The sequence below is a fragment of the Convolutriloba macropyga genome, chromosome 13 (assembly GCF_964194025.1).
Source record: "Convolutriloba macropyga chromosome 13, txConMacr16.3, whole genome shotgun sequence".
Classification (NCBI taxonomy): Eukaryota; Metazoa; Xenacoelomorpha; order Acoela; family Convolutidae; genus Convolutriloba; species Convolutriloba macropyga.
The window spans coordinates 31,177,560-31,205,059 of NC_134480.1; the positions used below are offsets into that span (position 1 = coordinate 31,177,560).

At 36.2% G+C, this 27,500-nt stretch overlaps 1 protein-coding gene and 38 non-coding genes across 40 annotated transcripts in view; 1 reads left to right on the forward strand and 38 right to left on the reverse strand.

Annotated features, from left to right (window-relative positions):
- The window catches only part of LOC142351908 (uncharacterized), a 438,132-nt gene that overhangs the window by 271,194 nt on the left and 139,438 nt on the right, over nucleotides 1-27,500 (forward strand). The gene's annotated exons all lie outside the window — the stretch shown is intronic.
- Trnat-agu (transfer RNA threonine (anticodon AGU)) lies at nucleotides 822-891 on the reverse strand. The gene has a single exon. It is a non-coding gene; the product is annotated as a tRNA-Thr (tRNA).
- Nucleotides 1,366-1,438, reverse strand: Trnat-ugu (transfer RNA threonine (anticodon UGU)). The gene has a single exon. It is a non-coding gene; the product is annotated as a tRNA-Thr (tRNA).
- Nucleotides 1,641-1,712, reverse strand: Trnat-agu (transfer RNA threonine (anticodon AGU)). The gene has a single exon. It is a non-coding gene; the product is annotated as a tRNA-Thr (tRNA).
- On the reverse strand, nucleotides 1,916-1,988 carry Trnat-agu (transfer RNA threonine (anticodon AGU)). Its single transcript has one exon. It is a non-coding gene; the product is annotated as a tRNA-Thr (tRNA).
- On the reverse strand, nucleotides 2,192-2,264 carry Trnat-agu (transfer RNA threonine (anticodon AGU)). Its single transcript has one exon. It is a non-coding gene; the product is annotated as a tRNA-Thr (tRNA).
- Trnat-agu (transfer RNA threonine (anticodon AGU)) lies at nucleotides 2,468-2,539 on the reverse strand. The gene has a single exon. It is a non-coding gene; the product is annotated as a tRNA-Thr (tRNA).
- On the reverse strand, nucleotides 3,014-3,086 carry Trnat-ugu (transfer RNA threonine (anticodon UGU)). Its single transcript has one exon. It is a non-coding gene; the product is annotated as a tRNA-Thr (tRNA).
- Nucleotides 3,562-3,634, reverse strand: Trnat-ugu (transfer RNA threonine (anticodon UGU)). The gene has a single exon. It is a non-coding gene; the product is annotated as a tRNA-Thr (tRNA).
- Trnat-agu (transfer RNA threonine (anticodon AGU)) lies at nucleotides 3,837-3,909 on the reverse strand. The gene has a single exon. It is a non-coding gene; the product is annotated as a tRNA-Thr (tRNA).
- Nucleotides 4,384-4,456, reverse strand: Trnat-ugu (transfer RNA threonine (anticodon UGU)). The gene has a single exon. It is a non-coding gene; the product is annotated as a tRNA-Thr (tRNA).
- Nucleotides 4,659-4,731, reverse strand: Trnat-agu (transfer RNA threonine (anticodon AGU)). The gene has a single exon. It is a non-coding gene; the product is annotated as a tRNA-Thr (tRNA).
- Trnat-ugu (transfer RNA threonine (anticodon UGU)) lies at nucleotides 4,934-5,006 on the reverse strand. The gene has a single exon. It is a non-coding gene; the product is annotated as a tRNA-Thr (tRNA).
- Trnat-ugu (transfer RNA threonine (anticodon UGU)) lies at nucleotides 5,481-5,553 on the reverse strand. Its single transcript has one exon. It is a non-coding gene; the product is annotated as a tRNA-Thr (tRNA).
- On the reverse strand, nucleotides 5,754-5,826 carry Trnat-agu (transfer RNA threonine (anticodon AGU)). The gene has a single exon. It is a non-coding gene; the product is annotated as a tRNA-Thr (tRNA).
- On the reverse strand, nucleotides 6,028-6,100 carry Trnat-cgu (transfer RNA threonine (anticodon CGU)). The gene has a single exon. It is a non-coding gene; the product is annotated as a tRNA-Thr (tRNA).
- On the reverse strand, nucleotides 6,303-6,375 carry Trnas-aga (transfer RNA serine (anticodon AGA)). The gene has a single exon. It is a non-coding gene; the product is annotated as a tRNA-Ser (tRNA).
- On the reverse strand, nucleotides 6,577-6,649 carry Trnat-ugu (transfer RNA threonine (anticodon UGU)). The gene has a single exon. It is a non-coding gene; the product is annotated as a tRNA-Thr (tRNA).
- On the reverse strand, nucleotides 6,850-6,922 carry Trnat-agu (transfer RNA threonine (anticodon AGU)). The gene has a single exon. It is a non-coding gene; the product is annotated as a tRNA-Thr (tRNA).
- On the reverse strand, nucleotides 7,124-7,196 carry Trnat-cgu (transfer RNA threonine (anticodon CGU)). The gene has a single exon. It is a non-coding gene; the product is annotated as a tRNA-Thr (tRNA).
- On the reverse strand, nucleotides 7,399-7,471 carry Trnat-ugu (transfer RNA threonine (anticodon UGU)). The gene has a single exon. It is a non-coding gene; the product is annotated as a tRNA-Thr (tRNA).
- Nucleotides 7,672-7,744, reverse strand: Trnat-agu (transfer RNA threonine (anticodon AGU)). Its single transcript has one exon. It is a non-coding gene; the product is annotated as a tRNA-Thr (tRNA).
- On the reverse strand, nucleotides 7,946-8,018 carry Trnat-ugu (transfer RNA threonine (anticodon UGU)). Its single transcript has one exon. It is a non-coding gene; the product is annotated as a tRNA-Thr (tRNA).
- Nucleotides 8,493-8,565, reverse strand: Trnat-ugu (transfer RNA threonine (anticodon UGU)). Its single transcript has one exon. It is a non-coding gene; the product is annotated as a tRNA-Thr (tRNA).
- Nucleotides 8,769-8,841, reverse strand: Trnat-agu (transfer RNA threonine (anticodon AGU)). Its single transcript has one exon. It is a non-coding gene; the product is annotated as a tRNA-Thr (tRNA).
- On the reverse strand, nucleotides 9,575-9,647 carry Trnat-agu (transfer RNA threonine (anticodon AGU)). Its single transcript has one exon. It is a non-coding gene; the product is annotated as a tRNA-Thr (tRNA).
- On the reverse strand, nucleotides 10,123-10,195 carry Trnat-agu (transfer RNA threonine (anticodon AGU)). The gene has a single exon. It is a non-coding gene; the product is annotated as a tRNA-Thr (tRNA).
- On the reverse strand, nucleotides 10,397-10,469 carry Trnat-ugu (transfer RNA threonine (anticodon UGU)). Its single transcript has one exon. It is a non-coding gene; the product is annotated as a tRNA-Thr (tRNA).
- On the reverse strand, nucleotides 10,944-11,016 carry Trnat-ugu (transfer RNA threonine (anticodon UGU)). The gene has a single exon. It is a non-coding gene; the product is annotated as a tRNA-Thr (tRNA).
- Nucleotides 13,376-13,448, reverse strand: Trnat-ugu (transfer RNA threonine (anticodon UGU)). The gene has a single exon. It is a non-coding gene; the product is annotated as a tRNA-Thr (tRNA).
- On the reverse strand, nucleotides 13,927-13,999 carry Trnat-agu (transfer RNA threonine (anticodon AGU)). The gene has a single exon. It is a non-coding gene; the product is annotated as a tRNA-Thr (tRNA).
- On the reverse strand, nucleotides 18,838-18,910 carry Trnat-agu (transfer RNA threonine (anticodon AGU)). Its single transcript has one exon. It is a non-coding gene; the product is annotated as a tRNA-Thr (tRNA).
- Nucleotides 19,112-19,184, reverse strand: Trnat-agu (transfer RNA threonine (anticodon AGU)). The gene has a single exon. It is a non-coding gene; the product is annotated as a tRNA-Thr (tRNA).
- On the reverse strand, nucleotides 19,658-19,730 carry Trnat-ugu (transfer RNA threonine (anticodon UGU)). Its single transcript has one exon. It is a non-coding gene; the product is annotated as a tRNA-Thr (tRNA).
- Trnat-ugu (transfer RNA threonine (anticodon UGU)) lies at nucleotides 20,483-20,555 on the reverse strand. The gene has a single exon. It is a non-coding gene; the product is annotated as a tRNA-Thr (tRNA).
- On the reverse strand, nucleotides 21,582-21,654 carry Trnat-agu (transfer RNA threonine (anticodon AGU)). Its single transcript has one exon. It is a non-coding gene; the product is annotated as a tRNA-Thr (tRNA).
- Trnat-ugu (transfer RNA threonine (anticodon UGU)) lies at nucleotides 23,220-23,292 on the reverse strand. The gene has a single exon. It is a non-coding gene; the product is annotated as a tRNA-Thr (tRNA).
- Trnat-ugu (transfer RNA threonine (anticodon UGU)) lies at nucleotides 25,689-25,761 on the reverse strand. Its single transcript has one exon. It is a non-coding gene; the product is annotated as a tRNA-Thr (tRNA).
- Nucleotides 26,512-26,584, reverse strand: Trnat-ugu (transfer RNA threonine (anticodon UGU)). The gene has a single exon. It is a non-coding gene; the product is annotated as a tRNA-Thr (tRNA).

A 27,500-nucleotide genomic window follows, 5' to 3' on the forward strand; every position in this document is an offset into this window, starting at 1 on the left:
TAGATTTAGGTTCTGGGAGCATTTGAACCACCGATCTCCTCTTTACGTAACAGGCGCTTTAACCACTAAGCCACAGGACAATGAATTAACAGTTTCAGTTAGCAATAACCATAATAGTGAATGCTTTTGAAAGCCAGTTTTTTTCAACAGCCATAGGGTGTAGGTCTGTATATAAACAAGAGTAAATAATTTGGTTTTTGGAAGTAGATTGTTTTGTAATGCACTTTGGTTATTCGCGCAGTCTGGGTTTCAAAAAAATTCGACGTAGTTTTGGGTCCGGGGCGGATTTTAACCACCGCTCTCCTGTTTACAAGACATGCGCTTTAACCACAAAGCCACAGAACCATGTCTTCCGCGTTTCAGTTAGCAAAACTCGTAAAAGTGAATTATTTTGAAAGCCAATTTTGGTTTAATTTTGCCAGAAGCATGAAATATACATCTGTATAAAAGGAAAAGTGAGGTAAATGGGTATTTTGAAGCTCGAAATGTTTCTAATTCAATTAGGTTGTTAGCGTAAGCTAGGTTTCCGAAAAAATTGAAGTAGATTTAGGTCATGGGCGGATTTGCACCACCGATCTGTTTACTAGACAGGCGCTTTAACCACTAAGCCACAGAACCATGTCTTCAGATTTTCAGTTAGCAAAATTCATAAAAGTGAATTATTTTGAAAGCCAATTTTCGTTTCATTTTTCCAGAAGCATGAAATATACATCTGTATAAAAGCAAAAGTGAGGTAAATGGGTATTTTGAAGCTCGAAATGTTTCTAATTCAATAAGGTTGTTAGCGTAAGCTAGGTTTCCGAAAAACTTGACGAATATTTAGGTCCTGGGCGGATTTGAACCACCGATCTGTTTACTAGACAGGCGCTTTAACCACTAAGCCACAGAACCATATCTTCAGATTTTCAGTTAGCAAAATTCATAAAAGTGAATTATTTTCAAAGCCAATTTTGGTTTCATTTTTCCAGAAGCATTAAATATATATCTGTATAAAACAAAATTGAGGTAAATGGGTATTTTGAAGCTGGGAATGTTTCCAATTCAATTAGGCTGTTAGCGTTAGCTAGGTTTCCTAAAAACTTCACGTAGATTTAGGTCCTGGGAATATTTGAACCACCGATCTTCTCTTTACGTAACATTCGCTTTAACCACTAAGCCACAGGACAATGAATTAACAGTTTCAGTTAGCAATAACCATAAAAGTGAATACTTTTGAAAGCCAGTTTTTTTTCAATTTTTCAAGAGGCATAGGGTGTAGGTTTGTATACAACAAGAGTAAGTAATTTGGTTTTTCGAAGTAGATTTTTTGTAATGCACTTTGGCTATTAGCGCAGGCTGGGTTTTAAATAAATTCGTTAAAGTTTTAGGTCCTGGGCGGATTTGAACCACCGATCTCCTGTTTACAAGACAGGCGCTTTAACCACTAAGCCACAGAACCATGTCTTCAGAGTTTCAGTTAGCAAAACTCATAAAGGTGAATTATTTTTAAAGCAAATTTTGGTTTCATTTTTCCAGAAGCATGAAATATACATCTGTATGAACGCAAAAGTGAGGTAAATGGGTATTTTGAACTCGAAATATTTCTAATTCAATTAGGTTGTTAGCGTAAGCTAGGTTTCCGAAAAACTTGACGCATATTTAGGTCCTGGGCGGATTTGAACCACCGATCTGTTTACTAGACAGGCGCTTTAAAACCACTAAGCCACAGAACCATGTCTTCAGAGTTTCAGTTAGCAAAATTCATAAAAGTGAATTATTTTGAAAGCCAATTTTGGTTTCATTTTTCCAGAAGCATGAAATATACATCTGTATAAAAGCAAAAGTGAGGTAAATGGGTATTTTGAAGCTCGAAATGTTTCTAATTCAATTAGGTTGTTAGCGTAAGCTAGGTTTCCGAAAAACTTGAGGTAGATTTAGGTCCTGGGCGGATTTGAACCACCGATCTCCTGTTTACTAGACAGGCGCTTTAACCACTAAGCCACAGAACCATGTCTTCAGAGTTTCAGTTAGCAAAATTCATAAAAGTGAATTATTTTGAAAGCCAATTTTGGTTTCATTTTTCCAGAAGCATGAAATATACATCTGTATAAAAGCAAAAGTGAGGTAAATGGGTATTTTGAAGCTCGAAATGTTTCTAATTCAATTAGGTTGTTAGCGTAAGCTGGGTTTCCGAAAAACTTGAGGTAGATTTAGGTCCTGGGCGGATTTGAACCACCGATCTCCTGTTTACTAGACAGGCGCTTTAACCACTAAGCCACAGAACCATGTCTTCAGAGTTTCAGTTAGCAAAATTCATAAAAGTGAATTATTTTGAAAGCCAATTTTGGTTTCATTTTTCCAGAAGCATGAAATATACATCTGTATAAAAGCAAAAGTGAGGTAAATGGGTATTTTGAAGCTCGAAATGTTTCTAATTCAATTAGGTTGTTAGCGTAAGCTAGGTTTCCGAAAAACTTGACGCATATTTAGGTCCTGGGCGGATTTGAACCACCGATCTGTTTACTAGACAGGCGCTTTAAAACCACTAAGCCACAGAACCATATCTTCAAATTTTCAGTTAGCAAAATTCATAAAAGTGAATTATTTTCAAAGCCAATTTTGGTTTTATTTTTCCAGAAGCATTAAATATATATCTGTATAAAACAAAATTGAGGTAAATGGGTATTTTGAAGCTGGGAATGTTTCCAATTCAATTAGGCTGTTAGCGTTAGCTAGGTTTCCTAAAAACTTCACGTAGATTTAGGTCCTGGGAGCATTTGAACCACCGATCTTCTCTTTACGTAACAGGCGCTTTAACCACTAAGCCACAGGACAATGAATTAACAGTTTCAGTTAGTAATAACCATAAAAGTGAATACTTTTGAAAGCCAGTTTTTTTTAATTTTTCAAGAGGCATAGGGTGTGGGTCTGTATACAACAAGAGTAAGTAATTTGGTTTTTCGAAGTAGATTTTTTTGTAATGCACTTTGGTTATTAGCGCAGGCTGGGTTTTAAATAAATTCGTTAAAGTTTTAGGTCCTGGGCGGATTTGAACCACCGATCTCCTGTTTACAAGACAGGCGCTTTAACCACTAACCCACAGAACCATATCTTCAGATTTTCAGTTAGCAAAATTCATAAAAGTGAATTATTTTCAAAGCCAATTTTGGTTTTATTTTTCCAGAAGCATTAAATATATATCTGTATAAAACAAAATTGAGGTAAATGGGTATTTTGAAGCTGGGAATGTTTCCAATTCAATTAGGCTGTTAGCGTTAGCTAGGTTTCCTAAAAACTTCACGTAGATTTAGGTCCTGGGAGCATTTGAACCACCGATCTTCTCTTTACGTAACAGGCGCTTTAACCACTTAGCCACAGGACAATCAATTAACAGTTTCAGTTAGCAATAAGCATAAAAGTGAATACTTTTGAAAGCCAGTTTTTTTTTAATTTTTCAAGAGGCATAGGGTGTAGGTTTGTATACAACAAGAGTAAGTAATTTGGTTTTTCGAAGTAGATTTTTTTGTAATGCACTTTGGTTATTAGCGCAGGCTGGGTTTTAAATAAATTCGTTAAAGTTTTAGGTCCTGGGCGGATTTGAACCACCGATCTGCTGTTTACAAGACAGGCGCTTTAACCACTAAGCCACAGAACCATGTCTTCAGAGTTTCAGTTAGCAAAACTCATAAAGGTGAATTATTTTTAAAGCAAATTTTGGTTTCATTTTTCCAGAAGCATGAAATATACATCTGTATGAACGCAAAAGTGAGGTGAATGGGTATTTTGAACTCGAAATATTTCTAATTTAATTAGGTTGTTAGCGTAAGCTGGGTTTCCGAAAAACTTGAGGTAGATTTAGGTCCTGGGCGGATTTGAACCACCGATCTCCTGTTTACTAGACAGGCGCTTTAACCACTAAGCCACAGAACCATGTCTTCCGAGTTTCAGTTAGCAAATTCATAAAAGTGAATTATTTTGAAAGCCAATTTTGGTTTCATTTTTCCAGAAGCATGAAATATACATCTGTATAAAACAAAATTGAGGTAAATGGGTATTTTGAAGCTGGGAATGTTTCCAATTCAATTAGGCTGTTAGCGTTAGCTAGGTTTCCTAAAAACTTCACGTAGATTTAGGTCCTGGGAGCATTTGAACCACCGATCTTCTCTTTACGTAACAGGCGCTTTAACCACTAAGCCACAGGACAATGAATTAACAGTTTCAGTTAGCAATAACCATAAAAGTGAATACTTTTGAAAGCCAGTTTTTTTTTAATTTTTCAAGAGGCATAGGGTGTAGGTTTGTATACAACAAGAGTAAGTAATTTGGTTTTTCGAAGTTGATTTTTTTGTAATGCACTTTGGCTATTAGCGCAGGCTGGGTTTTAAATAAATTCGTTAAAGTTTTAGGTCCTGGGCGGATTTGAACCACCGATCTCCTGTTTACAAGACAGGCGCTTTAACCACTAAGCCACAGAACCATGTCTTCAGAGTTTCAGTTAGCAAAACTCATAAAGGTGAATTATTTTTAAAGCAAATTTTGGTTTCATTTTTCCAGAAGCATGAAATATACATCTGTATGAACGCAAAAGTGAGGTAAATGGGTATTTTGAACTCGAAATATTTCTAATTTAATTAGGTTGTTAGCGTAAGCTGGGTTTCCGAAAAACTTGAGGTAGATTTAGGTCCTGGGCGGATTTGAACCACCGATCTCCTGTTTACTAGACAGGCGCTTTAACCACTAAGCAACAGAACCATGTCTTCAGAGTTTCAGTTAGCCAAATTCATAAAAGTGAAATTTTTTGAAAGCCAATTTTGGTTTCATTTTTCCAGAAGCATTAAATATACATCTGTATAGAACAAAATTGAGGTAAATGGATATTTTGAAGCTCGAAGTATTTCTAATTTAATTAGGTTGTTAGCGTAAGCTAGGTTTCCGAAAAATTTGACGTAGATTTAGGTCCTGGCCGGATTTGAACCACCGATCTCCTGTTTACAATACAGGCGCTTTAACCACTAAGCCACAGAACCATGAGTTCAGAGTTACAGTTAGCAAAACTCATAAAATTGAATTTTTTTGAAAGCCGTTTTCGGTTTCATTTTTCCAGAAGCACAAAATATACATGTATTAAACAAAATTGTGGTAAATGGGTATTTTGAAGCTGCAAATGTTTCTAATTCATTTAGTTTGTTAGCGTAAGCTATGTTTCCTAAAAACTTGACGTAGATTTAGGTCCTGGGAGGATTTGAACCACCGATCTCCTGTGTACTAGACAGGCCCTTTAACCACTAAACCACAGAGCCATCTGTTCACTGGTTCAGTTAGCAAACTCAAAAAAGTGGATTATTTTGAAAGCCAATTTTGGTTTCATTTTTCCAGAAGCGTAAAATATACATCTGTATAAAACAAAATTGAGGTAAATGGATATTTTGAAGCTGGAAGTATTTCTAATTTAATTAGGTTGTTAGCGTAAGCTAGGTTTCCGAAAAATTTGACGTAGATTTAGGTCCTGGGCGGATTTGAACCACCGATCTCCTGTTTACAATACAGGCGCTGTAACCACTCAGCCACAGAACCATCATTTTAGAGTTACAGTTAGAAAAATTCATAAAAGTGAATTTTTTTGAAAGCCGATTTCGGTTTCATTTTTCCAGAAGCACAAAATATACATGTATAAAACAAAATTGAGGTAAATGGGTATTTTCAAGCTCGAAATATTTCTAATTCAATTAAGTTGTTAGCGTAGGCTAGGTTTCCTAAAAACCTGACGTAGATTTAGGTCCTGGGCGGATTTGAACCACCGATCTCCTGTTTACTAGACAGGCGCTTTAACCTCTGAGCCACAGACCCATGTCTTCACAGTTCCACTTAGCAAACTCAAAAAAGTGGATTATTTTGAAAGCCAATTTTGGTTTCATTTTTCCAGAAGCATAAAATATACATCTGTATAAAACAAAATTGAGGTAAATGGATATTTTGAAGCTCGAAGTATTTCTAAATTAATTAGGTTGTTAGCGTACGCTAGGTTTCCGAAAAACTTGACGTAGATTTAGGTCCTGGGCGGATTTGAACCACCGATCTCCTGTTTACGAAACAGGCGCTTTAACCACTAAGCCACAGAACCATGATTTCAGAGTTACAGTTAGCAAAACTCATAAAAGTGAATTCTTTTGAAAGCCGATTTCGGTTTCATTTTTCCAGAAGCATAAAATACACATCTGTATAAAACAAAATTGAGGTAAATGGATATTTTGAAGCTCGAAGTATTTCTAATTTATTTAGGTTGTTAGCGTACGCTAGGTTTCCGAAAAACTTGACGTAGATTTAGCTCCTGGGCGGATTTGAACCACCGATCTCCTGTTTTCTAGACAGGCGCTTTAACCTCTGAGCCACAGAACCATGTCTTCACAGTTCCACTTAGCAAACTCAAAAAAGTGGATTATTTTGAAAGCCAATTTTGGTTTCATTTTTCCAGAAGCATAAAATATACATCTGTATAAAACAAAATTGAGGTAAATGGATATTTTGAAGCTCGAAGTATTTCTAATTTAATTAGGTTGTTAGCGTACGCTAGGTTTCCGAAAAACTTGACGTAGATTTAGGTCCTGGGCGGATTTGAACCACCGATCTCCTGTTTACAAGACAGGCGCTTTAACCACTAAGCCACAGAACCATGATTTCAGAGTTACAGTTAGCAAAACTCATAAAAGTGAATTTTTTTGAAAGCCGATTTCGGTTTCATTTTTCCAGAAGCACAAAATATACATGTATAATACAAAATTGAGGTAAATGGGTATTTTCAAGCTCGAAATATTTCTAATTCAATTAAGTTGTTAGCGTAGGCTAGGTTTCCTAAAAACCTGACGTAGATTTAGGTCCTGGGCGGATTTGAACCACCGATCTCCTGTTTACTAGACAGGCGCTTTAACCTCTGAGCCACAGAACCATGTCTTCACAGTTCCAGTTAGCAAACTCAAAAAAGTGGATTATTTTGAAAGCCAATTTTGGTTTCATTTTTCCAGAAGCATAAAATATACGTCTGTATAAAACAAAATTGAGGTAAATGGATATTTTGAAGCTCGAAGTATTTCTAATTTAATTAGGTTGTTAGCGTACGCTAGGTTTCCGAAAAACTTGACGTAGATTTAGCTCCTGGGCGGATTTGAACCACCGATCTCCTGTTTACGAAACAGGCGCTTTAACCACTAAGCCACAGAACCATGATTTCAGAGTTACAGTTAGCAAAACTCATAAAAGTGAATTCTTTTGAAAGCCGATTTCGGTTTCATTTTTCCAGAAGCATAAAATACACATCTGTATAAAACAAAATTGAGGTAAATGGATATTTTGAGGCTCGAAGTATTTCTAATTTATTTAGGTTGTTAGCGTACGCTAGGTTTCCGAAAAACTTGACATAGATTTAGCTCCTGGGCGGATTTGAACCACCGATCTCCTGTTTACAAGACAGGCGCTTTAACCACTAAGCCACAGAACCATGATTTCAGAGTTACAGTTAGCAAAACTCATAAAAGTGAATTTTTTTGAAAGCCGATTTCGGTTTCATTTTTCCAGAAGCACAAAATATACATGTATAATACAAAATTGAGGTAAATGGGTATTTTCAAGCTCGAAATATTTCTAATTCAATTAAGTTGTTAGCGTAGGCTAGGTTTCCTAAAAACCTGACGTAGATTTAGGTCCTGGGCGGATTTGAACCACCGATCTCCTGTTTACTAGACAGTCGCTTTAACCTCTGAGCCACAGAACCATGTCTTCACAGTTCCAGTTAGCAAACTCAAAAAAGTGGATTATTTTGAAAGCCAATTTTGGTTTCATTTTTCCAGAAGCATAAAATATACGTCTGTGTAAAACAAAATTGAGGTAAATGGATATTTTGAAGCTCGAAGTATTTCTAATTTAATTAGGTTGTTAGCGTAAGCTAGGTTTCCGAAAAACTTGACGTAGATTTAGGTCCTGGGAGGATTTGAACCACCGATCTCCTGTTTACAAGACAGGCGCTTTAACCACTAAGCCACAGAACCATGATTTCAGAGTTACAGTTAGCAAAACTCATAAAAGTGAATTTTTTTGAAAGCCGTTTTCGGTTTCATTTTTCCAGAAGCATAAAATACACATCTGTATAAAACAAAATTGAGGTAAATGGGTATTTTGAAGCTGGAAATGTTTCTAATTCACTTAGGCTGTTAGCGTTAGCTAGGTTTCCTAAAAATTTCACGTAGATTTAGGTCCTGGGAGCATTTGAACCACCGATCTCCTCTTTACGTAACAGGCGCTTTAACCACTAAGCCACAGGACAATGAATTAACAGTTTCAGTTAGCAATAATCATAAAAGTGAATACTTTTGAAAGCCAGTTTCTTTTATTTTTCAGGAGGCATAGGATGTAGGCCTGTATATAAACAAGAGTAAGTAATTTGGTTTTTCGAAGAAGATTTTTTTGTAATGCACATTGGTTATTCGTGCACGCTGGGTTTTATATAAATTCGACGTAGTTTTAGGTCCTGGGCGGAATTGAACCACCGATCTCCTGTTTACAAGACAGGCGCTTTAACCACTAAGCCACAGAACCATGTCTTCAGAGTTTCAGTTAGCAAAACTCGTAAAAGTGAATTATTTTCAAAGCCAATTTTGGTTTCATTTTTCCAGAAGCATGAAATATACATCTGTATAAAAGCAAAAGTGAGGTAAATGGGTATTTTGAAGCTGGGAATGTTTCTAATTCAATTAAGTTGTTAGCGTGAGCTAGGTTTCCTAAAAACTTGACGTAGATTTAGGTCCTGGGCGGATTTGAACCACCGATCTCCTGTGTACTAGACAGGCGCTTTAACCACTAAACCACAGAGCCAGATCTTCACAGTTTCAGTTAGCAAACTAAAAAAAGTGGATTATTTTGAAAGCCAATTTTGGTTTCTATTTTGCAGAAGCATAAAAAATACGTCTGTAAAAAAGCAAAAGTGAGGTAAATGGGTATTTTCAAGCTCAAAATATTTCTAATTCAATTAAGTTGTTAGCGTAAGCTAGATTTCCTAAAAACGTGACGTAGATTTAGATCCTGGGCGTATTTGAACCACCGATCTTCTGTTTACTAGACAGGCGCTTTAACCTCTGAACCACAGTTTCAGTTAGCAATAATCAGAAAAGTGAATACTTTTCGAGGCCAATTTTTTTTATTTTTCATGAAGCATAGGATTTAGGTCTGTATATAAACAAGAGTAAGCAATTTGGTTTTTCCAATTAGATTTTTTTTGTTATGCAGTTGGGTTGTTAGGCAGCCTGAGTTTTAAATAGATTCGACGTAGTTTTAGGTCGTGGGCGTATTTGAACCACCGATCTCCTGTTTACAATACAGGCGCTTTAACCACTAAGCCTCAGAACCATGTATGCACAGTTTCAGTTAGCAAAACTCAAAAAAGTGAATTATTTTGAAAGCCAATTTTAGTTTCGTTTTTCCAGAAGCATAAAATACACATCTGTATAAAAGGAAAAGTGAGGTAAATGGGTACTTTCAAGCTCGAAATATTTCTAATTCAATTAGGTTGTTAGCGTAAGCTAGGTTTCCGAAAATTTGACGTAGATTTGGGTCCTGGGTGGATTTGAACCAACGATCTCCTGTTTACTTGACAGGCGCTTTAACCGCTGAGCCACAGAACCATGTCTGCTCAGTTTCAGTTAGCAAAACTCAAAAAAGTGAACTCTTTTGAAAGCCAATTTTGGTTTCATTTTTCCAGAAGCATAAAATATACATCTGTATAAAACAAATTTGAGGTAAATGGGTATTTTGAAGCTGGAAATGTTTCTAATTCAATTAGGCTGTTAGCGTTATCTAGGTTTCCTAAAAACTTCACGTAGATTTAGGTCCTGGGAGCTTTTGAACCACCGATCTCCTCTTTACGTAACAGGCGCCTTAACCACTAAGCCACACGACAATGAATTAACAGTTTCAGTTAGCAATAATCATAAAAGTGAATACTTTTCAAGGCCAATTTTTTTTTATTTTTCAGGAGGCATAAGATGTAGGCCTGTATATGAACAAGAGTAAGTAATTTGGTTTTTCGAAGTAGATTTTTGTGTAATGCACTTTGGTTCTTCGCGCACGCTGGTTTTTAAATAATTTCGACGTAGTTTTAGGTCCTGGGCGGATTTGAACCACCGATCTCCTGTTTACTAGACAGGCGCTTTAACCTCTGAGCCACAGAACCATGTCTTCACAGTTCCAGTTAGCAAACTCAAAAAAGTGGATTATTTTGAAAGCCAATTTTGGTTTCATTTTTCCAGAAGCATAAAATATACGTCTGTATAAAACAAAATTGAGGTAAATGGATATTTTGAAGCTCGAAGTATTTCTAATTTAATTAGGTTGTTATCGTTAGCTAGGTTTCCGAAAAACTTGACGTAGATTTAGGTCCTGGGAGGATTTGAACCACCGATCTCCTGTTTACAAGACAGGCGCTTTAACCACTAAGCCACAGAACCATGATTTCAGAGTTACAGTTATCAAAACTCATAAAAGTAAATTTTTTTGAAAGCCGTTTTCGGTTTCATTTTTCCAGAAGCATAAAATACACATCTGTATAAAACAAAATTGAGGTAAATGGGTATTTTGAAGCTGGAAATGTTTCTAATTCACTTAGGCTGTTAGCGTTAGCTAGGTTTCCTAAAAATTTCACGTAGATTTAGGTCCTGGGAGCATTTGAACCACCGATCTCCTCTTTACGTAACAGGCGCCTTAACCACTAAGCCACAGGACAATTAATTAACAGTTTCAGTTAGCAATAATCATAAAAGTGAATACTTTTGAAAACCCGTTTTTTTTATTTTTCAGGAGGCATAGGATGTAGGCCTGTATATAAACAAGAGTAAGTAATTTGGTTTTTCGAAGTAGATTTTTTTGTAATGCACATTGGTTATTCGTGCACGCTGGGTTTTATATAAATTCGACGTAGTTTTAGGTCCTGGGCGGATTTGAACCACCGATCTCCTGTTTACAAGACAGGCGCTTTAACCACTAAGCCACAGAACCATGTCTTCAGAGTTTCAGTTAGCAAAACTCGTAAAAGTGAATTATTTTCAAAGCCAATTTTGGTTTCATTTTTCCAGAAGCATGAAATATACATCTGTATAAAAGCAAAAGTGAGGTAAATGGGTATTTTGAAGCTGGGAATGTTTCTAATTCAATTAAGTTGTTAGCGTAAGCTAGGTTTCCTAAAAACTTGACGTAGATTTAGGTCCTGGGCGGATTTGAATCACCGATCTCCTGTGTACTAGACAGGCGCTTTAACCACTAAACCACAGAGCCAGCTCTTCACAGTTTCAGTTAGCAAACTAAAAAAAGTGGATTATTTTGAAAACCAATTTTGGTTTCTATTTTGCAGAAGCATAAAAAATACGTCTGTAAAAAAGCAAAAGTGAGGTAAATGGGTATTTTCAAGGTCGAAATATTTCTAATTCAATTAAGTTGTTAGCGTAAGCTAGATTTCCTAAAAACTTGACGTAGATTTAGGTCCTGGGCGGATTTGAACCACCGATCTTCTGTTTACTAGACATGCGCTTTAACCTCTGAACCACAGTTTCAGTTAGCAATAATCAGAAAAGTGAATACTTTTCGAGGCCAATTTTTTTTTTTATTTTTCATGAAGCATAGGATTTAGGTCTGTATATAAACAAGAGTAAGCAATTTGGTTTTTCCAATTAGATTTTTTTGTAATGCAGTTGGGTTGTTAGGCAGCCTGAGTTTTAAATAGATTCGACGTAGTTTTACGTCGTGGGCGTATTTGAACCACCGATCTCCTGTTTACAATACAGGCGCTTTAACCACTAAGCCTCAGAACCATGTATGCACAGTTTCAGTTAGCAAAACTCAAAAAAGTGAATTATTTTGAAAGCCAATTTTAGTTTCGTTTTTCCAGAAGCATAAAATACACATCTGTATAAAACAAAATTGAGGTAAATGGGTATTTTGAAGCTGGAAATGTTTCTAATTCACTTAGGCTGTTAGCGTTAGCTAGGTTTCCTAAAAACTTCACGTAGATTTAGGTCCTGGGAGCATTTGAACCACCGATCTCCTCTTTACGTAACAGGTGCCTTAACCACTAAGCCACAGGACAATGAATTAACAGTTTCAGTTAGCAATACTCATAAAAGTGAATACTTTTGAGAGCCAGTTTTTTTATTCTTCAGGAGGCATAGGATGTAGGCCTGTATATAAACAAGAGTAAGTAATATGGTTTTTCGAAGTATATTTTTTTGTAATGCACTTTGGTTCTTCGCGCACGCTGGGTTTTAAATAAATTCGACGTAGTTTTAGGTCCTGGGCGGATTTGAACCACAGATCTCCTGTGTACTAGACAGGCGCTTTAACCACTAAACCACAGAGCCAGCTCTTCACAGTTTCAGTTGGCAAACTAAAAAAAGTGGATTATTTTGAAAGCCAATTTTGGTTTCTATTTTGCAGAAGCATAAAAAATACGTCTGTAAAAAAGCAAAAGTGAGGTAAATGGGTATTTTCAAGCTCGAAATATTTCTAATTCAATTAAGTTGTTAGCGTAAGCTAGATTTCCCAAAAACTTGACGTAGATTTAGGTCCTGGGCGGATTTGAACCACCGATCTTCTGTTTACTAGACAGGCGCTGTAACCTCTGAACCACAGTTTCAGTTAGCAATAATCAGAAAAGTGAATACTTTTCGAGGCCAATTTTTCTTTTATTTTTCATGAAGCATAGGATTTAGGTCTGTATATAAACAAGAGTAAGCAATTTGGTTTTTCCAATTAGATTTTTTTGTTATGCAGTTGGGTTGTTAGGCAGCCTGAGTTTTAAATAGATTCGACGTAGTTTTAGGTCGTGGGCGTATTTGAACCACCGATCTCCTGTTTACAATACAGGCGCTTTAACCACTAAGCCTCAGAACCATGTATGCACAGTTTCAGTTAGCAAAACTCAAAAAAGTGAATTATTTTGAAAGCCAATTTTAGTTTCGTTTTTCCAGAAGCATAAAATACACATCTGTATAAAACAAAATTGAGGTAAATGGGTATTTTGAAGCTGGAAATGTTTCTAATTCACTTAGGCTGTTAGCGTTAGCTAGGTTTCCTAAAAACTTCACGTAGATTTAGGTCCTGGGAGCATTTGAACCACCGATCTCCTCTTTACGTAACAGGTGCCTTAACCACTAAGCCACAGGACAATGAATTAACAGTTTCAGTTAGCAATACTCATAAAAGTGAATACTTTTGAGAGCCAGTTTTTTATTCTTCAGGAGGCATAGGATGTAGGCCTGTATATAAACAAGAGTAAGTAATTTGGTTTTTCGAAGTATATTTTTTTGTAATGCACTTTGGTTCTTCGCGCACGCTGGGTTTTAAATAAATTCGACGTAGTTTTAGGTCCTGGGCGGATTTGAACCACAGATCTCCTGTTTACAAGACAGGCGCTTTAACCACTCAGCCACAGAACCATGTCTTCAGAGTTTAAGTTGGAAAAACTTATAAAAGTGAATTATTTTGAAAGCCAATTTTGGTTTCATTTTTCCAGAAGCATGAAATATACATCTGTATAAAAGCAAAAGTGAGGTAAATGAGTATTTTGAAGCTCGAAATATTTCTAATTTAATTAGGTTGTTAGCGTAAGCTAGGTTTCCGAAAACCTTGACGTAGATTTAGGTCCTGGGAGGATTTGAACCACCGATCTCCTGTGTACTAGACAGGCGCTTTATCCACTAAACCACAGAGCCATCTCTTCACAGTTTCAGTTAGCAAACTCAAAAAAGTGAATTATTTTGAAAGCCAATTTTGGTTTCTATTTTCCAGAAGCATAAAATATACGTCTGTAAAAAAGGAAAAGTGAGGTAAATGGGTACTTTCAAGCTCGAATTATTTCTAATTCAATTAGGTTGTTAGCGTAAGCTAGGTTTCCGAAAAACTTGACGTAGATTTGGGTCCTGGCTGGATTTGAACCAACGATCTCCTGTTTACTTGACAGGCGCTTTAACCGCTGAGCCACAGAACCATGTCTGCTCAGTTTCAGTTAGCAAAACTCAAAAAAGTGAACTCTTTTGAAAGCCAATTTTGGTTTCAGTTTTCCAGAAGCATAAAATATATATCTGTATAAAACAAATTTGAGGTAAATGGGTATTTTGAATCTGGAAATGTTTCTAATTCAATTAGGCTGTTAGCGTTATCTAGGTTTCCTAAAAACTTCACGTAGATATAGGTCCTGGGAGCTTTTGAACCACCGATCTCCTCTTTACGTAACAGGCGCCTTAACCACTAAGCCACACGACAATGAATTAACAGTTTCAGTTAGCAATAATCATAAAAGTGAATACTTTTCAAGGCCATTTTTTTTAATTTTTCAGGAGGCATAGGATGTAGGCCTGTATATGAACAAGAGTAAGTAATTTGGTTTTTCGAAGTAGATTTTTGTGTAATGCACTTTGGTTCTTCGCGCACGCTGGTTTTTAAATAATTTCGACGTAGTTTTAGGTCCTAGGCGGATTTGAACCACTGATCTCCTCTTTACAAGACAGTCGCTTTAATCACTAAGCCACAGAACCATGTCTTCAGAGTTTCAGTTAGCAAAACTCAAAAAGTGAATTATTTTGAAAGCCAATTTTGGTTTCATTTTTCCAGAAGCATAAAATATACATCTGTATAAAACAAATTTGAGGTAAATGGGTATTTTGAAGCTGGAAATGTTTCTAATTCAATTAGGCTGTTAGCGTTATCTAGGTTTCCTAAAAACTTCACGTAGATTTAGGTCCTGGGAGCTTTTGAACCACCGATCTCCTCTTTACGTAACAGGCGCCTTAACCACTAAGCCACACGACAATGAATTAACAGTTTCAGTTAGCAATAATCATAAAAGTGAATACTTTTCAAGGCCAATTTTTTTTATTTTTCAGGAGGCATAGGATGTAGGCCTGTATATGAACAAGAGTAAGTAATTAGGTTTTTCGAAGTAGATTTTTTTGTAATGCACTTTGGTTCTTCGCGCACGCTGGGTTTTAAATAATTTCGACGTAGTTTTAGGTCCTGGGCGGCTTTGAACCACTGATCTGTTTACTAGACAGGCGCCTTAACCACTAAGCCACACGACAATGAATTAACAGTTTCAGTTAGCAATAATCATAAAAGTGAATACTTTTCAAGGCCAATTTTTTTTTATTTTTCAGGAGGCACTAGCAGGTCCGTAAAAGCAATCTAAAAAAACTTTTTTTCTTTTTTTCAAGAACTTTCTAAAAACTGGACGAACAAATATGCGCATCCCAATATTAATTTCGTTGATGAATTTATCGAGAATTGAAAAATTGCATACGATCGCGAAGTAATTGAAAAAATCCGGCTTCAATAAGGAAAATGAGCGCAATGGAGATATATAAAGATTAAGCAAAACTGCTAAATTTGTATTTAATAAAAGTTTTTTGTTCTGTTCTAATGACAAAGAAACATCCAACTAACATCCACAGACAAAAACCTAGAAAAGAAGTAAGGGGATAAATCCAACCTGCGTTGGCGGTAAGCTTTCTTCAAGCATCTTAAAGCAATATCAGAACCTCCGATAAACTTTTAATGATTTAAATTGGTGCACAATCCACCTCACTTTCGAAACTAAAAATGTTGCTTGAAAATGTGAAGAAGAAAATCGTGAAAACAAAGGTAAAGAATATCAAAAACCCAGATCTGTTAGTCAAAAACATGGCCTGAAAAACTTTGATGGAAAGCAATTAACAGATAAATTATTCGATCGTAAGCAAAAAAATTGTAAAATACTTAAGCCCACAAAACCTACTTCGCAAAAGTTGAAACATAACCCCGCTAACGTCGGGCGAATTGCTCTCAAACGACCGGGGAGCAGATGGCTCCGCATCGGTGGGGGGTGGGCAACAGTGACGGAGGACAACATTGGGGGATGGGCACAATGCTGGGAAGGTGATCTTTGAATGCACGGGGCCCTTACGGCGTAAACGATTTGCAGGTATGGGGATTGGTGCGGGTGGGGCTGGTTTTGAGGCCCGGGTGGGGTTGGGGAATCAATTTCTAAGAAGCGCCCTTCACACGTTAAGTATAAGTCTCCAAAACGGTTTCTGTGATTCGCACACATCGAGACAAATGAGCTAAAAGGCTCTAAGAGAATTTAAAACTCATTGGGCTGCCTCTTCATCCTGTTTTTCAGGACGAAAAATCAAATGGGTGTGACAAAAAATCGGTGAAGCGAAAACGAATAAAGACCAACAGGATTAATATAATTGCTACAAATTTCTTTAGAGATAGATTTTGAGAGATGAAACGTGAAAGAGAAAGAGAAGGAAAGAAGCCCCAACCGGAAGCGAGAGAGAGAGAGAGAGAGAGAGAGTGCTAGGAAAACTTTCAGAGATGAGACTCGACTCCACAACTTCTGGTTTTCCAGCCATATTAGTAATTAAATCATATAGAATCTGAGAAGTTCAAAAAAAATAAGTTTCCAGATTTTGCCGTGGAAAAAATGTTCAAAAAAATTTTGTCCCTGAACTTCTGTCATGAAACCGATCTGCAAGACTTAAAAAGTTTCGTTGGCCAGTGAAGATTGTTAGACTCAAAGGTCAAAAACATCCAATTTTTTAAAATTGCGAATGTTAACGAAATCTTGCTGAAATTTGTTATATTAATATCTTCAAAACCTTTTCATTGTTTCATGAGACTATCCAGTATCCCAATTTTGGGCTTTAAATAGTTTCAGTGCATCATAGAGATTCATAAACTTAGAACACAATAAATTTCCGAAAACTTTAGAATTTATAATTTATCAAAAATAGCTAAAACTCCAAAAATTGATAACTCGAGAAATTATGCAGTAGCTCATTGTCAAAACTTAGAGGAGGCCCGGGGCCCGAGGAAAAATCAAAAAGATTCAAAAAATTTCAAATTTTGAACTGATCTAGAAACTATACAGTAAGCTAATATCAAATCCTAGAGGAGGTTCCTTGGCTCTTGCGTCTGGAGAAACCTAGAAAAATGACAAGAAACCTAAAAAATTGCAAGTTTTATCAAAAGAATTGCTAAAATTTGTGATAGTAAAAAGTTAAAAACTAATCCTTGGCCAATAGACATTTTCCAGTAACTTATTTTGAAACCATAAAGGAGGTTTTTCTTACCTCTGAGACTGAAAAATACCTAAATAATGACAATGAAGATCAAAAAATTAAAAGTTGCAAGTTTTATTAAAAAAGCTAAAATTCGTGATGTTAAAATCTTGAAAAACATTTCTTTACGTCCAGAAAATTTAAAAACCTAATAACAAACCCTAGAGGATTTTTTTAAGCTCGGCTGGAGATACCTGAAAATTAAAAAAGCAAAAAAACTTTAAAAATTTCATCAAATTGCAAAAATTGATAAACTTGAAAATGACAAAGGTCAAAAAAACTGAAAAAGAAAATTTTCAAGTTTTGTCAGAAAAATGCAAGAATGGGTGATGCTAAATTGTTGAAAACCATTCCATTGCCACTAGAAACCTTGCAGTAACCAATCATCTAACCCTAGGTGAGGTTCCATGACACCTAGGGCTGAAAAAATCTGAAAAACTGAACAAACAAATTGTGAAAATCAGTATAATTTTGTGTGTTTTTGTTTGGAGTACCCAGACAGACAGCTGTAAAAAATGGTGATAAAATATACTTAAGTCTTGCAAAATACCTTTACAAGCCTCAGTTTTAGACTGGTCCAACAGTAAATTCTAAAAATGATAAAAAAAACAAAAATTATGACATTTTGGGCTCATAAACTTCTTAAACTCCTTTCAACTACAGCCTGTACTGGTGCTACACCACACTAAGCACTTGAAGAGCTACTGAACGCGACTAAGGGGCCCTAATGAAACTTAATACCCGCTGGTTGTTACCTGTTTGTCCCGTTTTAAGGATGAAAAGTCATATGGGTCAGACAAAAAATCGGTCAAGCGAAAAATCGCATAAACAAAGACCAACGGGACTAATATAATTGCTACGAACTTTGCTGGTTTGCGAGCAACTACATAGAGTAGTTTAACATCATACCTTCGCAACTAACATATTGTCAGCGAGATAAAGAGATCAAATAAAGGCCAAAAATTACAATACGCTGTTTTTGGATCTATTTGTTATTGATATTTTTTTTGGTGAAGGACTTTTCTTTTATCCCTGTTTTTTTGCGGCGCGTGAACTTTTTGGAAGCTTAATTAAAGGTCATTGACTCTTTTTGCATTCAGGTCAATGACTCTTTTGTAATCTCCGCTTTTTAGGACATTGACCTATTAAGAGATCAATTTTTGCGGTCATTGACCTCTCGCAATCGGTCCTCTTAACCATGCTGCTCGAGAGCTCTTAAACATGCTCTTCGATAATTCTTAAAGATGCTCTTCAGAGGCCTCTTAAACATGCATTTTCGCCTTTCGTTAAACACGGTGCCTTATAAACTGTCATGCATTTAATATATAGGATAGGATGTAGGCCTGTATATAAACAAGAGTAAGTAATTTGGTTTTTCGAAGTAGATTTTTTTGTAATGCACTTTGGTTCTTCGCGCACGCTGGGTTTTAAATAATTTTGACGTAGTTTTATATCCTGGGCGGATTTGAACCACTGATCTCCTGTTTACAAGACAGTCGCTTTAATCACTAAGCCACAGAACCATGTCTTCAGAGTTTCAGTTAGCAAAACTCATAAAAGTGAATTTTTTTCAAAGCCAATTTTGATTTCATTTTTCCAGAAGCATGAAATATACGTCTGTATAAAAGCAAAAGTGAGGTAAATGGATATTTTAAAGCTCGAAATTTTTCTAATTTAATTAGGTTGTTAGCGTAAGCTAGTTTTCCAAAAAACTTGACGTAGATATAGGTCCTGGGCGGATTTGAACCACCGATCTCCTGTGTACTAGACAGGCGTTTTAACCACTAAACCACAGAGCCATCTCTTCGCAGTTTCAGTTAGCAAACTCAAAAAAGTGAAATTCTTTGAAAGTCAATTTTGGTTTCTATTTTCCAGAAGCATAAAATATACGTCTGTAAAAAAGCAAATCGAGGTAAATGGGTATTTTCAAGCTCGCAATATTTCTAATTCAATTATGTTGTTAGCGTAAGCTAGGTTTCCGAAAAACTTGACGTAGATTTGGGTCCTGGGCGGATTTGAACCAACGATCTCCTGTTTACTTGACAGGCGCTTTAACCGCTGAGCCACAGAACCATGACTGCACAGTTTCAGTTAGCAAACTCAAAAAAGTGAATTATTTTGAAAGCCAATTTTGGTTTCCTTTTTCCAGAAGCATAAAATATACATCTGTATAAAACAAATTTGAGGTAAATGGGTATTTTGAAGCTGGAAATGTTTCTAATTCAATTAGGCTGCTAGCGTTATCTAGGTTTCCTAAAAAATTCACGTAGATTTAGGTCCTGGGAGCTTTTGAACCACCGATCTCCTCTTTACGTAACAGGCGCCTTAACCACTAAGCCACACGACAATGAATTAACAGTTTCAGTTAGCAATAATCATAAAAGTGAATACTTTTCAAGGCCAATTTTTTTTATTTTTCAGGAGGCATAGGATGTAGGCCTGTATATAAACAAGAGTAAGGGATTTGGTTTTTCGAAGTAGATTGTTTTGTAATGCACTTTGGTTATTCACGCAGGCTGGGTTTCAAAAAGATTCGACGTAGTTTTAGGTCCCGGGCGCATTTGAACCACCGATCTCCTGTTTACAAGACAGGCGCTTTAACCACTCAGCCACAGAACCATGTCTTCAGAGTTTCAGTTAGAAAAACTTATAAAAGTGAATTATTTTGAAAGCCAATTTTGGTTTCATTTTTCCAGAAGCATGAAATATACATCTGTATAAAAGCAAAAGTGAGGTAAAAGGGTATTTTGAAGCTCGAAATATTTCTAATTTAATTAGGTTGTTAGCGTAAGCTAGGTTTCCGAAAACCTTGACGTAGATTTAGAACCTGGGCGGATTTGAACCACCTGTCTCCTGTTTACTAGACCGTCGCTTTAACCACCAAGCCACAGAACCATGTCTTCAGAGTTTCAGTTAGCAAAATTCATGAAAGTGATATATTTTGAAAGCCCATTTTGGTGTCATTTTTCCAGAAGCATAAAATATACATCTGTATAAAACAAATTTGAGGTAAATGGGTATTTTGAAGCTGGAGATATTTATAATTCAATTAGGCTGTTAGCGTTAGCTAGTTTTCCTAAAAACTTCACGTAGATTTAGGTTCTGGGAGCATTTGAACCACCAATCTCCTCTTTACGTAACAGGCGCTTTAACCACTAAGCCACAGGACAATAAATTAACAGTTTCAGTTTGCAATAAGCATAAAAGTGAATACTTTTGAAAGCCAGTTTTTTTTATTTTTTCAAGAGGCATAGGATGTAGGTCTGTATATAAACAAGAGTAAGTAATTTGGTTTTTCGAAGTAGATTTTTTTTGTAATGCACTTTGGTTATTAGCGCAGGCTGGGTTTTAAATAAATTCTACGTAGTTTTAGGTCCTGGGAGGATTTGAACCACCGATCTCCTGTTTACAAGACAGTCGCTTTTACCACTAAGCCACAGAACCATGTCTTCAGAGGTTTAGTTAGCAAAACTCATAAAAGTGAATTATTTGGAAAGCCAATTTTGGTTTCAATTTTGCAGAAGCATAAAAAATACATCTGTGTAAAACAAAATTGAGGTAAATGGCTATTTTGAAGCTGCAATTGTTTCTAATTCATTTAGGTTGTTAGCGTAAGCTAGGTTTCCTAAAAGCTTGACGTAGATTTAGGTCCTGGGCGGATTTGAACCACCGATCTACTGTGTACTAGACAGGCGCTTTAACCACTAAACCACAGAGCCGGCTGTTCATAGTTTCAGTTAGCAAACTCAAAAAAGTGAATTATTTTGAAAGCCAATTTTGGTTTCTTTTTTCCAGAAGCATAAAAAATACGTCTGTATAAAAGCAAAAGTGAGGTAGATGGGTATTTTCAAGCTCGAAATATTTCTAATTCAAGTAGGTTGTTAGCGTAAGCTAGGTTTCCGAAAAACTTGACAGAGATTTGGGTCTGCTGCGGATTTGAACCACCGGTCTCCTGATTACTAGACAGTCGCTTTAACCACTAAGCCACAAAACCATGTCTTCAGAGTTTCAGTTAGCAAAATTCATAAAAGTGAAATATTTTGAAAGCCCATTTGGTTTCATTTTTCCAGAAGCATAAAATATACATCTGTATAAAACAGAATTGAGGTAAATGGGTATTTTGAAGCTGCAATTGTTTCTAATTCATTTAGGTTGTTAGCGTAAGCTAGGTTTCCTAAAAACTTGACGTAGATTTAGGTCCTGGGCGGATTTGAACCACCGATCTACTGTGTACTAGACAGGCGCTTTAACCACTAAACCACAGAGCCAACTTTTCATAGTTTCAGTTAGCAAGCTCAAAAAAGTGAATTATTTTGAAAGCCAATTTTGGTTTCTATTTTCCACAAGCATAAAATATACGTCTGTAAAAAAGCAAAATTGAGGTAGATGGGTATTTTCAAGCTCGAAATATTTCTAATTCAAGTAGGTTGTTAGCGTAAGCTAGGTTTCCAAAAAACTTGACGTAGATTTAGGTCCTGGGAGGATTTGAACCACCGATCTCCTGTTTACTAGACAGGCACTTTAACCGCTGAGCCACAGAACCATGGCTTCACAGTTTTAGTTACCAAAACTCAAAAAGTGAATTATTTTGGAAGCCAGTTTTGGTTTCAATTTTCCAGAAGCATAAAATATACATCTGTATAAAACAAAATTGAGGTAAATGGGTATTTTGAGGCTGGAAATGTTTCTAATTCAATTAGGCTGTTAGCGTTAGCTAGGTTTCCTAAACACTTCACGTAGATTTAGGTCCTGGGAGCATTTAAACCACCGATCTCCTCTTTACGTAACAGGCGCCTTAACCACTAAGCCACAGGACAATGAATTAACAGTTTCAGTTAGCAATAATCATAAAAGTGAATACTTTTGAAAGCCAGTTTTTTTATTTTTCAGGAGGCATAGGATGTAGGCCTGTATATAAACAAGAGTAAGTAATTTGGTTTTTCGAAGTAGATTTTTTTGTAATGCACTTTGGTTATTAGCGCAGGCTGAGTATTAAATAAATTCTACGTAGTTTTAGGTCCTGGGAAGATTTGAACCACCGATCTCCTGTTTACAAGACAGGCGCTTTTACCACTAAGCCACAGAACAATGTCTTCAGAGGTTCAGGTCGCAAAACTCATAAAAGTGAATTTTTTGAAAGCCAGTTTTGGTTTCAATTTTCCAGAAGCTTAAAATATACATCTGTATAAAACAGAATTGAGGTAAATGGGTATTTTGAGGCTGGAAATGTTTCTAATTCAATTAGGCTGTTAGCTTTAGCTAGGTTTCCTAAGCACTTCACGTAGATTTAGGTTCTGGGAGCATTTGAACCACCGATCTCCTCTTTACGTAACAGACGCCTTAACCACTAAGCCACAGGACAATGAATTAACAGTTTCAGTTAGCAATAATCATAAAAGTGAATACTTTTGAAAGCCAGTTTTTTTTTATTTTTCAGGAGGCATAGGATGTAGGCCTGTATATAAACAAGAGTAAGTAATTTGGTTTTTCGAAGTAGATTTTTTTGTAATGCACTTTGGTTATTAGCGCAGGCTGAGTTTTAAATAAATTCTACGTAGTTTTAGGTCCTGGGAAGATTTGAACCACCGATCTCCTGTTTACAAGACAGGCGCTTTTACCACTAAGCCACAGAACAATGTCTTCAGAGGTTCAGTTAGCAAAACTCATAAAAGTGAATTTTTTGAAAGCCAGTTTTGGTTTCAATTTTCCAGAAGCATAAAATATACATCTGTATAAAACGGAATTGAGGTAAATGGGTATTTTGAGGCTGGAAATGTTTCTAATTCAATTAGGCTGTTAGCATTAGCTAGGTTTCCTAAACACTTCACGTAGATTTAGGTCCTGGGAGCATTTGAACCACCGATCTCCTCTTTACGTAACAGACGCCTTAACCACTAAGCCACAGGACAATGAATTAACAGTCTCAGTTAGCAATAATCATAAAAGTGAATACTTTTGAAAGCCAGTTTTTTTTATTTTTCAGGAGGCATAGGATGTAGGCCTGTATATAAACAAGAGTAAGTAATTTGGTTTTTCGAAGTAGATTTTTTTGTAATGCACTGTGGTTATTAGCGCAGGCTGAGTTTTAAATAAATTCTACGTAGTTTTAGGTCCTGGGAAGATTTGAACCACCGATCTCCTGTTTACAAGACAGGCGCTTTTACCACTAAGCCACAGGACCATGTCTTCAGAGGTTCAGTTAGCAAAACTGATAAAAGTGAATTATTCTGAAAGCCAATTTTGGTTTCAATTTTGCAGAAGCATAAAATATACATCCGTATAGAACAAAATTGAGGTAAATGGGTATTTTGAAGCTGCAATTGTTTCTAATTCTTTTAGGTTGTTAGCGTGAGCTAGGTTTCCGAAAAAGTTGGCGTAGATTTAGGTCCTGGGCGGATTTGAACCACCGATCTTCTGTTTACCCAGACAGGTGCTTTAACCACTAAGCCACAGAACCATTTCTTTACACTCTCAGTTAGCAAAGCTCATTAAAGTGAATACTTTGAGAGCTAATTTTTGTTTCATTTTTCCAGAAGCTTGAAAAATACTCCTGTATATAAACAAAATTGAAGTAGAATGCTTTTTTGAAGTTGAAAGTTTTTCTAATTCCATTAGGTTGTTAGCGTGAGCTTAGTTTCCTAAACACTTGACGTAGATTTAGGTCCTGGGTCGCTTTGAACCACCGATCTCCTGTTTACTAGACAGGCGCTTTAACCACTAGACCACAGAACCATGTCTTCAGAGTTTCAGTTAGCAAAACTGATAAAAGTGAATTATTTTGAAAGCCAATTTTGGTTTCATTTTTCCAGAAGCATAAAATATACGTCCGTATAGAAGCAAACGTGAGGTAAATGTGTATTTTGAAGCTGGAAATATTTCCAATTCAATTAGTTTGTTAGCGTGAGCTAGGTTTCCTAAAGACCTGACGTAGATTTAGGTCCTGGGCGGATTTGAACCACCGATCTTCTGTTTACAACACAGGCGCTTTTACCACTAAGCCACAGAATCAAGTCTTCAGAGGTTCAGTTATCAAAACTCAAAAGTAAATTTTTTTTAAAGCCAATTTTGGTTTCAATTTTGCAGAAGCATAAAATTTACATCTGTATAAAACAAAATGGAGGTTAATGGGTATTTTGAAGCTGCAATTGTTTCTAATTCATTTAGGTTGTTAGCGTAACCTAGGTTTTCGAAAAAGTGGACGTAGTTTTAGGTTCTGGGTGGATTTGAACCACCGATCTTCTGTTAACCCAGACAGGTGCTTCAGTCACTTAGCCACAGAACCATGTCTTCACACTCTCAGTTAGCAAAACTCATAAAAGTGAATACTTTGAGAGCTAATTTTTGTTTCATTTTTCCAGTAGCTTGAAAAATACTCCTATATATAAACAAACTTGAAGTATTTTGCTTTTTTGATGTTGAAAGTATTTCTAATTCAGTTAGGCTGTTAGCGTGAGCTTGGTTTCCTAAACACTTGACGTAGATTTAGGTCCTGGGCGGATTTGAACCACCGATCTCCTGTTTACTAGGCAGGCGCTTTAACCACTACACCACAGAACCATGTCTTCAGTGAGTTTGCAAAACTGATAAAATTGAATTATTTTGAAAGCCAATTTTGGTTTCATTTTTCCAGAAGCATAAAATATACGTCCGTATAAAAGCAAACGTGAGGTAAATGTGTATTTTGAAGCTGGAAATATTTCCAATTCAATTAGGTTGTTAGCGTAAGCTAGGTTTCATAAAAACCTGACGTAGATTTAGGTCCTGGGCGGATTTGAACCACCGATCTTCTGTTTACAACACAGGCGCTTTTACCACTAAGCCACAGAATCATGTCTTCAGAGGTTCAGTTAGCAAAACTCAAAAGTAAATTATTTTTAAAGCCAATTTTGGTTTCAATTTTGCAGAAGCATAAAATATACATCTGTATAAAACAAAATGGAGGTTAATGGGTATTTTGAAGCTGCAATTGTTTCTAATTCATTTAGGTTGTTAGCGTAACCTAGGTTTTCGAAAAAGTGGACGTAGTTTTAGGTCCTGGGTGGATTTGAACCACCGATCTTCTGTTAACCCAGACAGGTGCTTCAATCACTTAGCCACAGAACCATGTCTTCACACTCTCAGTTAGCAAAACTCATAAAAGTGAATACTTTGAGAGCTAATTTTTGTTTCATTTTTCCAGTAGCTTGAAAAATACTCCTATATATAAACAAACTTGAAGTATTTTGCTTTTTTGATGTTGAAAGTATTTCTAATTCAGTTAGGCTGTTAGCGTGAGCTTAGTTTCCTAAACACTTGACGTAGATTTAGGTCCTGGGCGGATTTGAACCACCGATCTCCTGTTTACTAGGCAGGCGCTTTAACCACTACACCACAGAACCATGTCTTCAGTGAGTTTGCAAAACTGATAAAATTGAATTATTTTGAAAGCCAATTTTGGTTTCATTTTTCCAGAAGCATAAAATATACGTCCGTATAAAAGCAAACGTGAGGTAAATGTGTATTTTGAAGCTGGAAATATTTCCAATTCAATTAGGTTGTTAGCGTAAGCTAGGTTTCATAAAAACCTGACGTAGATTTAGGTCCTGGGCGGATTTGAACCACCGATCTTCTGTTTACAAGACAGGCGCTTCTACCACTAAGCCACAGAACCATGTCTTCAGAGGTTCAATTAGCAAAACTCATAAAAATGAATTATTTTTAAAGCCAATTTTGGTTTCAATTTTGCAGAAGAATAAAATATACATCTGTATAAAACAAAATGGAGGTTAATGGGTATTTTGAAGCTGCAATTGTTTCTAATTCATTTAGGTTGTTAGCGTAAGCTAGATTTTCGAAAAAGTGGACGTAGTTTTAGGTCCGGGGCGGATTTGAACCAACGATCTTCTGTTAACCCAGACAGGTGCTTCAATCACTTAGCCACAGAACCATGTCTTCACACTCTCAGTTAGCAAAACTCATAAAAGTGAATACTTTGAGAGCTAATTTTTGTTTCATTTTTCCAGTAGCTTGAAAAATACTCCTATATATAAACAAACTTGAAGTATTTTGCTTTTTTGATGTTGAAAGTATTTCTAATTCAGTTAGGCTGTTAGCGTGAGCTTAGTTTCCTAAACACTTGACGTAGATTTAGGTCCTGGGCGGATTTGAACCACCGATCTCCTGTTTACTAGGCAGGCGCTTTAACCACTACACCACAGAACCATGTCTTCAGTGAGTTTGCAAAACTGATAAAATTGAATTATTTTGAAAGCCAATTTTGGTTTCATTTTTCCAGAAGCATAAAATATACGTCCGTATAAAAGCAAACGTGAGGTAAATGTGTATTTTGAAGCTGGAAATATTTCCAATTCAATTAGGTTGTTAGCGTAAGCTAGGTTTCATAAAAACCTGACGTAGATTTAGGTCCTGGGCGGATTTGAACCACCGATCTTCTGTTTACAAGACAGGCGCTTCTACCACTAAGCCACAGAACCATGTCTTCAGAGGTTCAGTTAGCAAAACTCATAAAAATGAATTATTTTTAAAGCCAATTTTGGTTTCAATTTTGCAGAAGAATAAAATATACATCTGTATAAAACAAAATGGAGGTTAATGGGTATTTTGAAGCTGCAATTGTTTCTAATTCATTTAGGTTGTTAGCGTAAGCTAGATTTTCGAAAAAGTGGACGTAGTTTTAGGTCCGGGGCGGATTTGAACCACCGCTCTTCTGTTAACCCAGACAGGTGCTTCAATCACTTAGCCACAGAACCATGTCTTCACACTCTCAGTTAGCAAAACTGATAAAAGTGAATACTTTGAGAGCTAATTTTTGTTTCATTTTTCCAGTAGCTTGAAAAATACTCCTGCATATAAACAAACTTGAAGTAATTTGCGTTTTTGATGTTGAAAGTATTTCTAATTCCATTAGGTTGTTCGCGTGAGCTTAGCTTCCTAAACACTTGACGTAGATTTAGGTCCTGGCCTGATTTGAACCACCGATCTCCTGTTTACTAGACAGGCGCTTTAACCACTACACCACAGAACCATGTCTTCAGAGTTTCAGTTAGCAAAACTGTTAAAAGTGAATTATTTTGAAAGCCAATTTTGGTTTATTTTTTCCAGAAGCATAAAATATACGTCTGTATCAAAGCAAAAGTGAGTTAATTGGGTATTTTGTAGCTGGAAATATTTCTAATTCAATTAGGTTGTTAGCGTAAGCTAGGTTTCCTAAAAACTGGACGTAGATTTAGGTCCTGGGCGGATTTGAACCACCGGTCTTCTGTTTACCCAGACAGGTGCTTTCACCACAAAGCCACAGGACAATGAATTAAGAGTTTCAGTTAGCAATAATTATAAAAGTGAATTCTATTGAAAGCCAGTTTTTTTATTTTTCAAGAGGCATAGGATGTA